The sequence below is a fragment of the Schistocerca serialis genome, chromosome 1, assembly GCF_023864345.2.
Source record: "Schistocerca serialis cubense isolate TAMUIC-IGC-003099 chromosome 1, iqSchSeri2.2, whole genome shotgun sequence".
Classification (NCBI taxonomy): Eukaryota; Metazoa; Arthropoda; class Insecta; order Orthoptera; family Acrididae; genus Schistocerca; species Schistocerca serialis.
The window spans coordinates 200,709,774-200,726,224 of NC_064638.1; positions in this window are offsets into that span (position 1 = coordinate 200,709,774).

Consider the following 16,451-nt stretch of genomic DNA (forward strand, 5'->3'; position numbering starts at 1 on the left):
ATATTGTCCTCAAGAACATCGCTCTTGTACAGACCCTCTATATACTCCTTCCACATTTCTGATTTCCCTTCTTTGCTTAGAACTGGATTTCCAATTGAGCTCCTGATATTCATACAAGTGGTTCTCTCTTCTCCAAAGGTCTCTCTAATTTTCTTGTAGGCAGTATCTATCTTACCCCTATACATGCCTCTACATCCTTAGATTTGTCCTCTAGCCATCCCTGATTAGCCATTTTGCACTTCCTGTCGACCTCATTTTTGAGACGTTTGTATTCCTTTTTGCCTGCTTCATTTACTGCATTTTTATATTTTCTCCTTTCACCAATTAAATTCTATATTTCTTCTGTTACCCAAGGATTTCTACTAGCCCACATCTTTTTACCTACTTGACCCTCTGCTGCCTTCACTATTTCATCCCTTAAAGCTACCCATTTTTCTTCTACTGTATTTCTTTCCCCCATTCCTTTCAATCATTCCCTATTGCTCTCCCTGAAACCCTGTACAACCTCTGGTTCTGTCACTTTATCCAGGTCCCACCTCCTTAAATTCCCACCTTTTTGCAGTTTCTTCACTTTTAATCTACAGTTCATAACCAAAATATTGTGGCCAGGGTCCACATCTCCCCCTGGAAATGTCTTACAATTTAAAACCTGGTTCCTAAATCTCTGTCTTACCATTACAAAATCTATCTGAAACCTTCCAGTATCTCCAGGCCTCTTCCATGTATACAAGCTTCTTTCATGATTCTTGAAACAAGTGTTAGCTAAGATTAAGTTACGTTCTGTGAAAAATTCTACCAGGCGGCTTCCTCTTTCATTCACCTACTGTGTTTCCTTCTCTTTCTTTTCCTACTATCGAGTTCTAGTCACCCATGACTATTAAATTTGTATCTCTCTTCACTATCTGAATAATTTCTTTTGTCTCATCATACATTTCATCAATCTCTTCCCATCTGTGGAGTTAGTTGGCATATATGCTTGTACTACTGTGGTGGGCGTGGGCTTCGTGTCTGTCTTGGCCACAATAATGCATCCACTATGCTGTTGGTAGTAGCTTACCCGCACTCCTATTTTTTTATTCATTAACTTCACTAATTCCCACTATATCTAACTTTAACCTATCCATTTCCCTTTTTAAATTTTCTAACCTACCTGCCTGATTCCACATTCCAATCCGTAGAATGCCAGTTTTCTTTCTGTTGATAACAACGTCCTCCTGAGTAGTGCCCACCCAGAGATCCAAATGGGGGACTATTTTACCTCCGGAATATTTTACCAAAGAGGACGCCACCATCATTTAACCATACAGTTAATCTGCATGCCCTTGGGAAAAATTATGGCTGTACTTCCCCTTGCTTTCAGCCGTTCGCGGTACCAGCACAGCAAGGCCGTTTTGATTAGTGTTACTGTGGTGTCACCGCCAGACACCACACTTGCTAGGTGGTAGCTTAAATCGGCCGCGGTCCATTTAGTACATGTCGGACCCGCGTGTCGCCACTGTGTAATCGCAGACCTAGCGCCACCACCAAGGCAGGTCTCGTGATACGAGAGAGCACTCGCACCAGTTGTACGAGAACCTAGCTACCGCCCAGTTGTACGAGAACCTAGCTACCGACCAGATGTACGAAGCCTTTCTCTCTCATTAGCCGAGAGACAGAATAGCCATCAGCTAAGTTAATGGCTACGAACTAGCAAGGCGCCATTTGTATCAGTGCCTATAGCTTACGAGTATTCAAGAGAGATGTATTCCAAGGACTAATTAAAAGATAAGTAATAAGCATCTACATACTTTTCTTCTTATTCATTTATAAGTTCTCATGTTCCAGACTTCACGCCCGTCTGCGTCCACCTTGCGTGCCCTATCGGCTACAGCGTTAGTGTAGCTTGCCTTTTCAGCCATCTCAACTTCACGGTGTCGGCCCAGCTACCGACACAACATTGGCGACGATTTAAAGTGTCTGTTCCAATTGCACAAAACAGTCGCTCTTGTCGTCAGCAGAACAATAAACTTTTTGGTGGACTTAGACTTTGAAGGCAAAGTGATACCATTCCAGCTCGATACCGGAGCTGCAGTTTCATTGCTCAATCATGACACGTACAAACAACTGGGCAAACCTCCGTTGCGTTCCGCAAATGTTAAGCTAACTACATATTCCGGACAGAAAATTCCTGTGTTCGGACAGTGCAGCCTTCTTGCAACATACAAGGGACAAACAAAACTTGTGTCATTTTACGTTCTTCGTTCTTCTTCTGCAGTGAACTTGTTTGGTCTAGACTTGTTTCAGTTGTTTAACATGTCTATTGTAAATCAGGTCCTATCAGTGAATCAGACTGTGCCTACAGACAGTGTTTCTCGGCTGTGTGACGAATTTGCAGACATTTTTGCACCGGGCTTAGGTTGCGCTAAAAACTATGAAGCACATTTAGAACTGAAGGTCAACGCGCAACCGAAATTTTTCAGGGCGCGCAATGTTCCCCACGCATTGCGTGATGAGGTCGCAAGAACGTTACACGATCTCGAATCACAGGGTGTAATTGAACGTGTGCAAGCTTCTCTCTGGGCCTCACCCTTAGTAATTTTGCCAAAACCTTCCGGAAAATTGAGACTTTGCGTGGACTTCAAGGCCACAGTGAATCCGCAGCTAGTGACTGCTACTTTTCCTTTGCCCCGCCCGGAAGATCTTTTTGCTAAACTGTGCCCGGGAAAATATTTTTCAAAGTTGGACCTAGCCGATGCGTACTTGCAAATACCGGTGGACGACGAATCCCAGCGCGTTTTGGTGGTTAACACGCATCTTGGATTGTACCGCTTCAAAAGACTGCCATTCGGGTGTGCCTCCGCCCCTGCCTTGTTTCAGCAATATTTACAAACTATTTGTGCGTCGGTCCCTACTGCAGCCAACTATCTGGACGATATAGTGATCTCCGGACAGACAGAAGACGATCATCTTGCGAACTTACGGACATTATTTCAGGTCTTGCGGCAAAATGGTCTTCGTTTGAGGAAGGACAAATGTGTGTTTTTTGCTCGTGACTTACCATACCTGGGACATGTCATTAATGCCCAAGGCATACATCCGAGTCCAGAGCACCTCCGTGCCATACAAGAATTGCCTTCCCCTCAAAATGTGAAACAGCTACAGAGTGTGTTGGGTAAAATTAATTATTATCATCGCTTTCTGCGCAATGCCTCTTCTATTTCAGCTCCGCTTCATCGCTTACGCCGTAAAGGTGTTCCGTTCGTCTGGACGACGGAATGTGAACGCGCCTTTCGCCAGTTGAAATCGGCGTTGCTTTCTAATACTTGCCTTACGCCATTCGATCCCCAGAAACCCCTTTTGTTGATGGTCGATGCATCGGATTTCGGGATCGGTGCTGTGCTTGCGCACAAAGTTGGCTCCCATGATCGCCCTATTGCCTTTGCGTCCAAATTGCTCTCGTCTGCGCAAAGAAATTATTCACAGATAGAGAAAGAAGCTTTGGCTCTCGTGTTTGGTGTTACTAAGTTCCATGATTTCTTGTATGGTCGTCACTTCACAGATAGAGAAAGAAGCTTTGGCTCTCGTGTTTGGTGTTACTAAGTTCCATGATTTCTTGTATGGTCGTCACTTTACCATCATCACAGACCACAAACCTTTGACATCGCTTTTTCATCCGACCAAGCCTGTACCTCCACGTACAGCGCAGAAATTCATTCGCTGGTCTATTTTCCTCTCGCAGTACCGCTACGATATCTTGTATCGGTCCACTGCTAAGCACGGAAATGCCGATGCGTTGTCCCGTTTGCCTGTTGCTGAGGATAAAGCATTCGATTCTTCCGAACTTGCTTGCATGTTCATTGATTCGGAAACCGATGAAGTGGTCGAATCGTTTCCGATTGATTTTCGTCGTGTCGCTACAGCCACAGCTGCTGACCCTGTCCTTGCTACTGTTTTACGTTTTGTTGCTACGCAATGGCCTTTGTCAAAGTCTCGGATTGAGGATCCGTTGGTTCGCCGATTTTTTGCTCACAAGGAGAGACTTTTTGTTCGACGTGGTGTCTTGTTGTTGCGTTCTGATAATGATCAGTCCAGAGTCGTGGTCCCACGTTCGTTACAGTCCTCTGTTTTACGGCTTCTTCACCAAGGACATTGGGGTATAGTGCGAACGAAACAACTTGCTCGTCAGCACTGTACTTGGTGCGGAATCGATGGTGCGATTACGAATATGTGTTCTTCGTGCCCGGAGTGTGCCGAACACCAGTCCGCACCGCCGCGGAAAGTCTTTGCGTGGCCAAAAGCCACTTCCCCTTGGCAACGCTTGCACATTGATTTTGCTGGTCCATTCTGGAATGCTCGATGGTTGGTTCTGGTCGACGCCTTCAGTAATTTTCCTTTTGTTGTCCGGATGTCTTCCACGACGTCCTCCGCCACCATCCAAGTGTTGTCTGCTATCTTTTGCATTGAAGGTCTTCCGCAGACTATTGTTTCCGACAATGGCCCACAATTCATGTCCGCAGAATTTCAGTCATTCTGCCAGGCCAATGGTATTCAACATCTGACATCCGCGCCGTTTTCGCCTCAGTCCAACGGTGCCGCTGAACGATTGGTCCGGACTTTCAAGTCACAGATGTTGAAATTGAATGAGTCGCATTCTCGGGAGGACGCATTGTTGCTCTTTTTGTCTTCGTATCGCTCTCAGCCCCGAGATGGTCGCTCACCGGCTGAGTTGCTCCACGGTCGTCCTCATCGCACCTTGATGTCTTTGCTGCATCCGCCGCATCAGGTTCCTGTGCAGCGGCAGACTCCTGCTTTTGCTCCAGGCGACGTTGTATTTTATCGCAACTATCGAGGTTCACGGCGTTGGCTCGCAGGGCGCATTCTTCGCTGCCTCGGCCGCGCGATGTATTTGGTTTTGGGGGCCTCTGGTGAGGTGCGTCGGCATCTCAATCAGCTGCGCCTCTGTCGTCGCTCGGGTTCTGCCGCTCCCCGTCTGCTTTCAGCGACGGTGCCGTCCGGTCAGCGCCCTGGGGACCCATCTACTGGCTCGCCTCATCCCCAGGTGTTACCGACGATGCCTTCCATTTTGCCCCATGGCGACGCGCCGCCGCCGCCGCAGCAGCAGCAGCCGCCGCCGCCGCCGCTTGTTCTCCCGCCGGCGCCGCCCGCATTCGACGCTTCGTTGCAGCCGCCAAGCGCCTCCCAGGGTCACGCGCCGCCGATCGCTTCCCGTGACCAGCTGTCCTCCGCCGCCATGGAACTCCCGCCAGCTCCGGACCACATGACGTCATCGCGCGTCGGCTACCCCGACGCTATGGAGGTTGACCCTTCGGTCCCTCCTGTCTCTTTACGGGCGCATACACCGCATGTTGACGTGCACCCTGGACTAGTTTTTCAGGCGTTTCCTAGCTCCCCTCGGACCGTATGGCCGGGTGCGGGTGGCACAGCCTCGCCTGTTGTTAGGCTCCCCACCTCATCGCATACGTCAACATGTGGTCCTCCCCACGGCAGGCGGAAGCCTTATCACACGACCGTTCGCCGATTTGCGGGGGAGGAATGTGGTGTCACCGCCAGACACCACACTTGCTAGGTGGTAGCTTAAATCGGCCGCGGTCCATTTAGTACATGTCGGACCCGCGTGTCGCCACTGTGTAATCGCAGACCTAGCGCCACCACCAAGGCAGGTCTCGTGATACGAGAGAGCACTCGCACCAGTTGTACGAGAACCTAGCTACCGCCCAGTTGTACGAGAACCTAGCTACCGACCAGATGTACGAAGCCTTTCTCTCTCATTAGCCGAGAGACAGAATAGCCATCAGCTAAGTTAATGGCTACGAACTAGCAAGGCGCCATTTGTATCAGTGCCTATAGCTTACGAGTATTCAAGAGAGATGTATTCCAAGGACTAATTAAAAGATAAGTAATAAGCATCTACATACTTTTCTTCTTATTCATTTATAAGTTCTCATGTTCCAGACTTCACGCCTGTCTGCGTCCACCTTGCGTGCCCTATCGGCTACAGCGTTAGTGTAGCTTGCCTTTTCAGCCATCTCAACTTCACGGTGTCGGCCCAGCTACCGACACAACAGTTACAAGGCCTGATCAGTCCATCATACAGACTGTTGCCCCTGCAACTACTGAAAAGGCTGCTGCCCCACTTCAGGAACCACACATTTGTCTGGTCTCTCAATAGATACCCCTCCATTTTGGTTGCACCTACAGTATGGCTATCTGCATCGCTGAGGCACGCAAGGCCCCCCCCCCCCACCAATGGTAAGGTCTGTGGTTCATGGGGATGGATGTCGCTAGCCTCATGGGTTATAACAACTTTTAATAATATGTTCCTAGCATCATTAAAAGTTGTTATAACCCACGCAATAGTGTAACACAAATGCTTGGGGAACTGAAATGCCAGTCCTTGGACAAAGACAATGCTGTTCTCATGAAACTTTGTTGGGTTAATTTAGAGAAGCTGTATTCAAGGAGGAATGGGCAACCACTATGCCACCACCAGCTTGTGTCTCACCATAAACGCCTACAGACTATAATTTTTGCTCACCTCAGTAAGCAAATGGAATACCACTGAAAATCACTAACATTGGCATAACGTACCCTTCACCATCAACTGTACAGTGGCTTGCGGGATATGTATGTGCTAGTAGGTTACCAGTATTACATGTGCCATTACACAAACAAAAACTTACCCTGACCAGTGTGGAGTGCTTTCGCATGTAGATTTGTGCATCATCTGCCTGGAACACTGGAAGAGTGGACACCTTGGAGTTCGGGTCCAGCTCCTTCACCCACTGGTCATCTTTGTTGATTGGCTGTATTGTGATTTCGACAACATAATTCATTGGTATCAACCCCTGTAACAAGGCAGAAACTTATTCTGCGGGAAGTGATTATGTAAAAATACCATAATATTTTTCTCTCTTCAGTTTGCTACTTTTTCTTTAGCACTATGCCAGATATCTCTTTATTTACCTACACATAAATTATCTCTATTATTATATTATGTTTTTATTCTGCCAAAGCTATACTTTTTTTACTTCTTCTGCCATTATTATTTCCAAGAGCTACATTACATACGAAACATAATACCTCAACTTTGTCTGTTAATGGAACAGGTGAGTGCTCTCCTCCTTGAAAGATGAAAAAGGAATTGTGAATACAAATATATATAATCTCTAAAAACAAAGAAGATGTGACTTACCAAACGAAAGCACTGGCAGGTTGATAGACACACAAACAAACACAAACAGACACACAAAATTCAAGCTTTCACAACCAACGGTTGCTTCATCAGGAAAGAGGGAAGGAGAGGGAAAGATGAAAGGATGTGGGTTTTAAGGGAGACGGTAAGGAGCGGAAAGTCCCACCCTAGGGGGAAAAAAGGACAGGCACACACTCGCTCGCTCGCTCGCACACACACACACACACACACACACACACACACACACACACACACACACACACATCCATCTGCACATACAGAGACACAAGCAGACATTTGTAAAGGCCAAATGTCTGACTAGAAATGCTACATATTTGATGTACTTTTTTTCCTTTTTTTGTTTGAGTTTAAACAGTGAGTGTATTATCATGTACATAAGAAGGGCCCGAAAGGTAAGTACCTACATTTCTAATTAGGCTATTGTTATCTCAAAATTTGCTAGTACATATTATAAGGATCTGAAATATATGGAACTTAAAAGTTCTATAATCCTTTGGAAACATTAGATTTGTTCTTTACACTGGTTTACAGTAAATAATGCTTTCTTGTAATATAGGGATGTGTTAGAAATTTTGACTCATTATGTTAATAAACCAATAATGATTTAGCAAATAATAAAATAAAAATAATCTTTTTACCCATGCATTTGAAGATGACCACGCATTTACAATAATGATGGTACCTATCAACTCTCTACTAAGTCACACTGAAAAGAAATGAGGACCCCAGAGGTCAAGGGGTCTAAGAGACAAAATCATAGTTTCAAGAAAATGCAAGTCAAAGTTCAACGGTTTTTGTAGGAGGGGACATGAGATTTTCACCATTTCGAACATTTCAGATGCATCCTCGGGTCCTTAGTCTTTTATTATCAATGATAATAAATAAGTAGAACACCCGGTTCATAGTTAATAGGTACAAAGAATGGACAATATGCACTTAGAACCCTTTACCTCTCACTTACAATACAATAAAATGACAATGCTCAGTACATACTCAACATAACAGGCATTTATTGTTATAATAGGATACAGTATTGCATCAATAGTGTAATGATTGATTTACAAAATACAAACATTCAGGTTTAACACTTATCAACATGTATCACAATCATCATCTGTGTCATAGATGTCGTTACCCAAGTCTGTAGTGACATCATCATCATCATCATCATCCACATGAGCATTGGGTGCAAATGATTCACCAGTCTGTGTTTCATGGGACAAATGTTTATAAAATTGGTGGTATATCTGTGGCACAAATTGCAGAATTTCCATCAGGTTCTCATATTTTGTGTATTTTGGCTTTGCCTTCACAGAAATGGTTTGAAGACAGGGAAGTTGTTTAAGCATTTTTCCTGTTCATTGTTTTTTCATTGGCAGTTCCTTGTAAGGCAGAATACCTTCAGTTAATGTTGTCTTATAAAAAAGGGTATTTGGGTTTGCCATTGTACCTGCATTCCTCAAATCCCTGGCACAGTGTTCCTAAAGTATCGGTTTGGTGGCTGAAGACCAATGAAGTCTTCATCCGTCATTTTAGTAACAACAAATTTTCGATTTGCTGCAGCAGCTAGATTTATCCAGTCTTCTAGTATATAAATGTCACATTGGTTCCTCTTTCCTTTAAGTTCAATGATCTCGAAGCCCTGAGCACATTCGTTGTATGTATGTCCAGAAATGACGAAATTGTGGTCAAAAGTTTCAATTTGAGTGTTCATAACAATATAACACAAAAATTTTACTATTAGATGGCTCTTGTTCTGGCCTCCACAGTAGTCTCTGAAGGCTAAGATGTGCTTCTCAATGTGAGGAAGACTCTGGATATACTTCAGCATGCAAGATGTTATCTCCTGGCAACCCCTACTTGCCTGTCTTTCATGGCACTAAACATATGGGCAGTACCACTGGTTCAGTTGTGAATATTGAGTTTGTATGTCCACAACTATCGTATATAGCAGGCTTTCGAGTTCATCACATGTGGTGTTGGCAACATCTTTTGAAGATCAAAGCATATTGCAATATAGTTGTTGTTATTTAATTCCTTGCATTTCCTTTTGTCTTCTTTTCCTCCTTTTGCCTTCCTGAGATGAAAATCTTTTTCAACTTCAGTTGCCTTTGTTTTTCATCAGGCGTACCATGTACAATTTTCATTTGCAGCCTGTCACAAATTAGACAGGTATTGGTACAAGGCCTGGGAAAGCTTAGGTTAAGTTCTGTCCTGAATATATGTCTGTACAAACTTTCATTTACAGGTTTCACTTTTTTGTCTTCATGGCAAAATGTTTCATACATTTTATACATCACTGCCACACTTAAGTTTGAATGTAAGTACAGTAGAGTCCCGCTAATCTGAACTAACTGGGACTGGATCTTGTTCCGATTACCGATTTGTTTGGATTAGCCGGAATTATGGTGACGAGTTTCTAGACCGAAGTATACCAAGCAGATGGTAACAAATGAGAACAAGTGTGGGAACAATGGCTCACTCTCACTCTCTGCCATTGTTGTTGTGAATTGTTGAGACCTTTGCAGTGCCTGAGGTCAGTGTGCTGCCAGTTGGCTAGAAAAGTGCTTGGTTTTATTAGTTATCGATCACTGGCACGTGTAACAGTTGTATTGTATTCGTTCAGGTGAAGTGGTGTATGTATTTTCATCATAAGTAAACAGAAACATACAATGTTAACTCTCAAAGAAAAACTGAATGCTTTGAAGCGGATAGACAATGGTGAGAATGTATCTAAACTGGTAACAGAAATGGGTGTTGGTAAAGCAACCATTTGTGATTGGAAGAAGAATCGAGTGAAGCTTGAACAGTCCTGTGCAATGTCTTCAGGGGAAAACACTCAAAATTTGGCAGACTTTGAAACAGTACCAGTACGATAAAGTGGATAAAGCTCTTTTCCTTTGGTTTACGCAGGAAAGATAAAGGGGAACTCCTTTGAGTGGGGTACTGGTTCAGGAGAAGGCTGTTTACCTGAACAAGTTAATAAATGGTGATGAGTCTTTTAGTGCCAGTATGGGTTGGTTTGATGGATTCAAAACACATCATCAGATCCGTCAGCTAACAATTAGTGGATAGAAGCTTCCTTCTGACCATGACACAGCAAAGGAATACCTGGGTGAGTTTGAAAAAATGATAAGAGACAGAAAGTATTCTCCCCAGCAAATTTATAACGCTGACGGGACTGGCCTTAATTTTAGGGCAGTGCCAACAAAAAAGCCTGGCATCAAAAGCATAAGACCATGGTCCTGGTTTTAAAGTGTGCCAATATTGTGTGACTTTACTAGCATGCAGCAACGCTGCTGGTAATCGCAAGCAGCCTTTAATGCTGATGCAAATCTGCTAGGCCCAGAGCTTTTAAAAACTGCAACATGAAGTCCCTGCCAGTATATTATCGCAACCAGAAAAAAACATGGATGGATGGTAAGCTGTTCAAAGATTGGTTTCAGGGCCAGTTTGTTCCCTCTGTTCAATGGTTTTCTAAGGAAAACCATGTGTCTCCCTGTGCAATCCTTTTGATTGGTAATGCGCCATCTCACCCCAGCACTGAGGAATTATGTGATGGAGAATGTGTGGCGAAGTTTTTGCAGCTGACTGTAACACGACTTCTACAGAGGATGGACCAGAGCTTACAGCAAACATTAAAACTGATTTACAGAAAACAATTTTTAAGAATGCTGATCCAAGATGACAGCATTCCTTTAGTGGACAAAATAAAAAAGACCAATGAGAAGGATGTTGTTTATTGGACCCCTGAAGCGTGGCAGAATATTTCAAAAAATACTCTGAGAAAATTGTGGGGAAAACTGTGGAGATATCTTTTATTTCAGGACAACCTAGTTGAAAATGAAGAGGAGAATCTACTACAAATGATGCAGACAATCCCTGGATGTGAAGAAGCTAGTGAGGGAGACATAGATGAGCAGATGGCAGTGGATGGGGCATGTGTGGAGAACCTTACTGATGCTGATTTAGTTGCTGCTGTGGCTCAAGACCAGGAAGAAGTGGACTGCTGTGACAGAGATGACGATGAGCCTGAAAGCGACAAAGGAGAGCTGGTACCACACAGTGACGCAGCAGAAGCCCTTGAACTCGTGCTACATTATTTGAAGCAACAGCCCACTGCTACACCTGCTGATTTGATGTTTATGAGACGATGGCGCACCTATAACAGACTGTCCTTGTTATGCCAAAAAACAATGACTGAGTTTTGGTCATCTAAAAGTAGGGATAAAATGGCCACTGTATTTTAGTAAGTTTGACAGGTTTTCTTTCATCGTTATGCATTGTTTAAACCTAAGTTTTCTTGCCAATTTTTCTAATACATGTTTACTGTACTGCATAAATTAAAATAGTGTGTATGTACAGCAGTTTACCACACAGTTTTCTATACTTAGACTAACATTTTTCATGTTCAGATTAACCGAACATTCGGATTACCGGGGTTTGGATTAGTGAGACTCTGCTGTACTTACGGTTTGGAGCTCTTGCTCTACTATGATGGCTTGAGTACATTGGGAATCTTCTTATATGCTCCTTGATTATTGCAATTCTATTTGCTGGAATTTTATTTGGGGGCTCCTTCCTTCCCCATTTGTCATGTGACAAAATGCCAGATGGGTTCGATTTTTTGTTAATGATAACCTTTCGTACACTTTTGTTAGAAATGTCAAGCGTTTTTACAAAACATGTTTTGCACACTCTAAAACTATCCAGTTTATAAATACATGATACGTATTTGTGCGTAACAGCTGTGGTTTTCTTCTTCAACACAGGCTGTACATCTACAGCACCATTCTAGAACAATTTCTGAAGTTCCCAGCTACCTAGTTTCCAATAATCTCTAAATATTACTTTGCTCTGCTCATGGGGAATATTTTCATTACATTCATATCTACACAGGTGATTGTATTCACATAACTTTTTAGCCCCATGCAGCATCATATCATGATCAACATTAGTCTGTCCTATGTTCTTCAATGTCTTCCTCTTCTGAGATTTCCAGGTGTGCTCCCTTCTTACCCTTTTTTACCCAGGCTGAGGTTCATGAAGAATAGCACTCGTTGGCAAGTCCTCAATTTGACCAGGTCTTCGTTCTGCTTCTTCTGTGCCATCTAAAAATAATGTATACTAAATCAGGGTTTTTGTAATGTTGGGTAACAATGTTGTGGTATCTTAAATTGTATTAAAATATAAACACAAAAATAAACACGTTACATATCTAGCTTCAGACTATACAACTTACAGATGTAACGTACCTGAAGAAGCCTCTCTGGTTTCATCATCGTCATCACAAGGATTCCAATCACTGTCTTTATCAGAATCATGACCATCTCCAAACAGAGGTGCATCACTGCTACTACTAATATAATTGTCATTGTCATTATTGGTATCGCCATGACTGTTTATATTATCAGCCTGTTTCTATTATCAGACATGGGCATAGGGTCTGGAAACAACTACTTTTTTAAAACAAATTCATACACAATTTCATTGTTTGTTGCTACACTGATGAGAGGCCTAAAGTTTCTGTATTTCTACTACTAAATAAATAAATAAACTGTTACCCAGCTATAATTATGAAGCAACTAGAAAAAAATAGTATTATAACAAAATGTCCATCATTTGCAGCTTAGGTTGAACGTCTCTCTCATTCCCATTCATTGTATATAAACAATGTATTTACAATTACTTTGTATGAAATGCCCAAATGTGACTAAACACAGCACCAAATAGCCACGTGTCAGCTAGTGTCGTACAAAAGATAATGTGGTAACACACTTTGTCACTAGCACTGATGTCTGCTTCCACTAACAGAATCTATTGCAGTGTTTGGTAGTAAAGGGGTCCTAGTGATATTGGACGTCTAGTGAGCCAATGCTTAACAACAACCCACCAAGTAGTCAAGGAACTTCACACTAGATGACATGTACTGTCGATAAAATCACTAGGATCACTTTACCACCGAACAGATTAGTATTATCACATCCCAGTCCCATACTTAAACCATTTTTGTCAAAAATGTCACTTAGACCCCTTGACCTCTGGGGTCCTCAAATACGATAAAGATAGTAAAGATGAGAAAATTACTGAGAATGAATATATTTCTGATGCATCTAACTTTACCCTTTTTCACTTTGAGAATTTCTCAAAATGGAGCACTGCATAGCTTTGGGTAATAAACATAAGCTATCTCTGACTATCTTTAATTTCAGCAATTTTTAGATACAGACTTTGCGAAATATCTGTGGACTCAGATCTGAAAATAAGGATATCCTTTTCCGTGTAGTTCTTGCTAGCAGCAGTGGCACCAAATCCAGCATCTGCATAATGAGACTTGTTTTATGATTATATGCTTTGCGAACATCAATAGCAAGTAATTTGCTAGAATTTGTCAGAGTTTTCATAATAGTCTTCTTTATGAACTGAGAAACAATGCTGCACATTAAACTGAACAAATCTTCATACAAAAAGGGGAAGAGAGAATCATTTGACTAATACCTAGTTAAAAACTCCTCAAGTTAAATTGGTAATGATGTAAGAAACTTAAGTTTTCCACAAAGAATTTGTCTTCTACGTGAGGTTTAATTTTTTTCACATTTCTGCTTTCAGGTGGTCTTTTATGTACTTCAGAAACATACTTCTTCAAGTGTGGAATAAGTTCAAGTCCTCCCTTCATTACTTCAATATTTTGAATTCATCTCATACAGCAAAATTTGAGAGGAAACTTTGAAAACCCAGAGATATTTAACAACCCTGCCCTCCTTGAAGGAAAATCCTTCATAAAGTACCAAATTACCCAAAGAAAGTCCCAAAAATTCCAAATACTTTTATTATGAGTTGTTTTCAAAACTCCATTCACTACATGAAGTGAGTAAGTATCACAATGAAGCATTTGTGGTTGATTTATCTATTTCACTGATTCGAAATGCTTGCAAATCATACATCTTCACCTTCACATCTGGACCATTCACTGAAATTTGAATTATGTTCTTAGGTGACTATTCAAAGCATTCAGACCCTCCAGGGAACTTGTCTGTAAATTAGAAGATGTGGTGGAATTCAAAAACATAGATGTTAAATATCAAGTAGATACAGACTGATTTTGTTCATTCCATAAACAAACCACAAAAATCCATCTGCTCCTTTTGGACAACATTTTTTAAACTCTCATCATATGACGCACAAAAGAATCTTACTTCCCTGACTTGGTTAGCTAGGAGATTCTGCAAATTAGGGCCAAGTCCATAAGTAATTATATGTTGTTGTTGTTGTGGTCTTCAGTCCTGAGACTGGTTTGATGCAGCTCTCCATGCTACTCTATCCTGTGCAAGCTTTTTCATCTCCCAGTACCTACTGCAACCTACATCCTTCTGAATCTGCTTAGTGTATTCATCTCTTGGTCTCCCTCTACGATTTTTACCCTCCACGCTGCCCTCCAATACTAAATTGGTGATCCCTTGATGCCTCAGAACATGTCCTACCAACCGATCCCTTCTTCTGGTCAAGTTGTGCCACAAACTTCTCTTCTCCCCAATCCTATTCAATACTTTCACATTAGTTCTGTGATCTACCCATCTAATCTTCAGCATTCTTCTGTAGCACCACATTTCGAAAGCTTCTATTCTCTTCTTGTCCAAACTATTTATCGTCCATGTTTCACTTCCATACATGGCTACACTCCATACGAATATTTTCAGAAATGACTTCCTGACACTTAAATCAATACTGGATGTTAACAAATTTCTCTTCTTCAGAAACGCTTTCCTTGCCATTGCCAGCCTACATCTTATATCCTCTCTACTTCGACCATCATCAGTTATTTTGCTCCCCAAATAGCAAAACTCCTTTACTACTTTAAGTGCCTCATTTCCTAATCTAATTCCCTCAGCATCACCCGACTTAATTAGACTACATTCCATTATCCTTGTTCTGCTTCTGTTGATGTTCATCTCATATCCTCCTTTCAAGACACTGTCCATTCCATTCAACTGCTCTTCCAAGTCCTTTGCTGTCTCTGACAGAATTACAATGTCATCGGCGAACCTCAAAGTTTTTATTTCTTCTCCATGAATTTTAATACCTACTCCGAATTTTTCTTTTGTTTCCTTTACTGCTTGCTCAATATACAGATTGAACAACATCGGGGAGAGGCTACAACCCTGTCTTACTCCCTTCCCAACCACTGCTTCCCTTTCATGTCCCTCGACTCTTATAACTGCCATCTGGTTTCCGTACAAATTGTAAATAGCCTTTCGCTCCCTGTATTTTACCCCTGCCACCTTTAGAATTTGAAAGAGAGTATTCCAGTCAACATTGTCAAAAGCTTTCTCTAAGTCTACAAATGCTATAAACGTAGGTTTGCCTTTCCTTAATCTTTCTTCTAAGATAAGTCGTAAGGTCAGTATTGCCTCACATGTTCCAGTGTTTCTACGGAATCCAAACTGATCATCCCCGAGGTTGGCTTCTACTAGTTTTTCCATTCGTCTGTAAAGAATTCGTGTTAGTATTTTGCAGCTGTGACTTATTAAGCTGATAGTTCGGTAATTTTCACATCTGTCAACACCTGCTTGCTTTGGGATTGGAATTATTATATTCTTCTTGAAGTCTGAGGGTATTTCGCCTGTTTCATACATCTTGCTCACCAGATGGTAGAGTTTTGTCAGGACTGGCTCTCCCAAGGCCGTCAGTAGTTCCAATGGAATATTGTCTACTCCGGGGGCCTTCTTTCGACTCAGGTCTTCCAGTGCTCTGTCAAACTCTTCACGCAGTATCATATCTCCCATTTCATCTTCATCTACATCCTCTTCCATTTCCATAATATTGTCCTCAAGTACATCGCCCTTGTATAGACCCTCTATATACTCCTTCCACCTTTCTGCTTTCCCTTCTTTGCTTAGAACTGGGTTTCCATCTGAGCTCTTGATATTCATACAAGTCGTCCTCTTATCTCCAAAGGTCTCTTTAATTTTCCTGTAGGCGGTATCTATCTTACCCCTAGTGAGATAGGCCTCTACATCCTTACATTTGTCCTCTAGCCATTCCTGCTTAGCCATTTTGCACTTCCTGTCGATCTCATTTTTGAGACGTTTGTATTCCTTTTTGCCAGTTTCACTTACTGCATTTTTATATTTTCTCCTTTCATCAATTAAATTCAATATTTCTTCTGTTACCCAAGGATTTCTACTAGCCCTCGTCTTTTTACCTACTTGATCCTCTGCTGCCTTCACTACTTCATCCC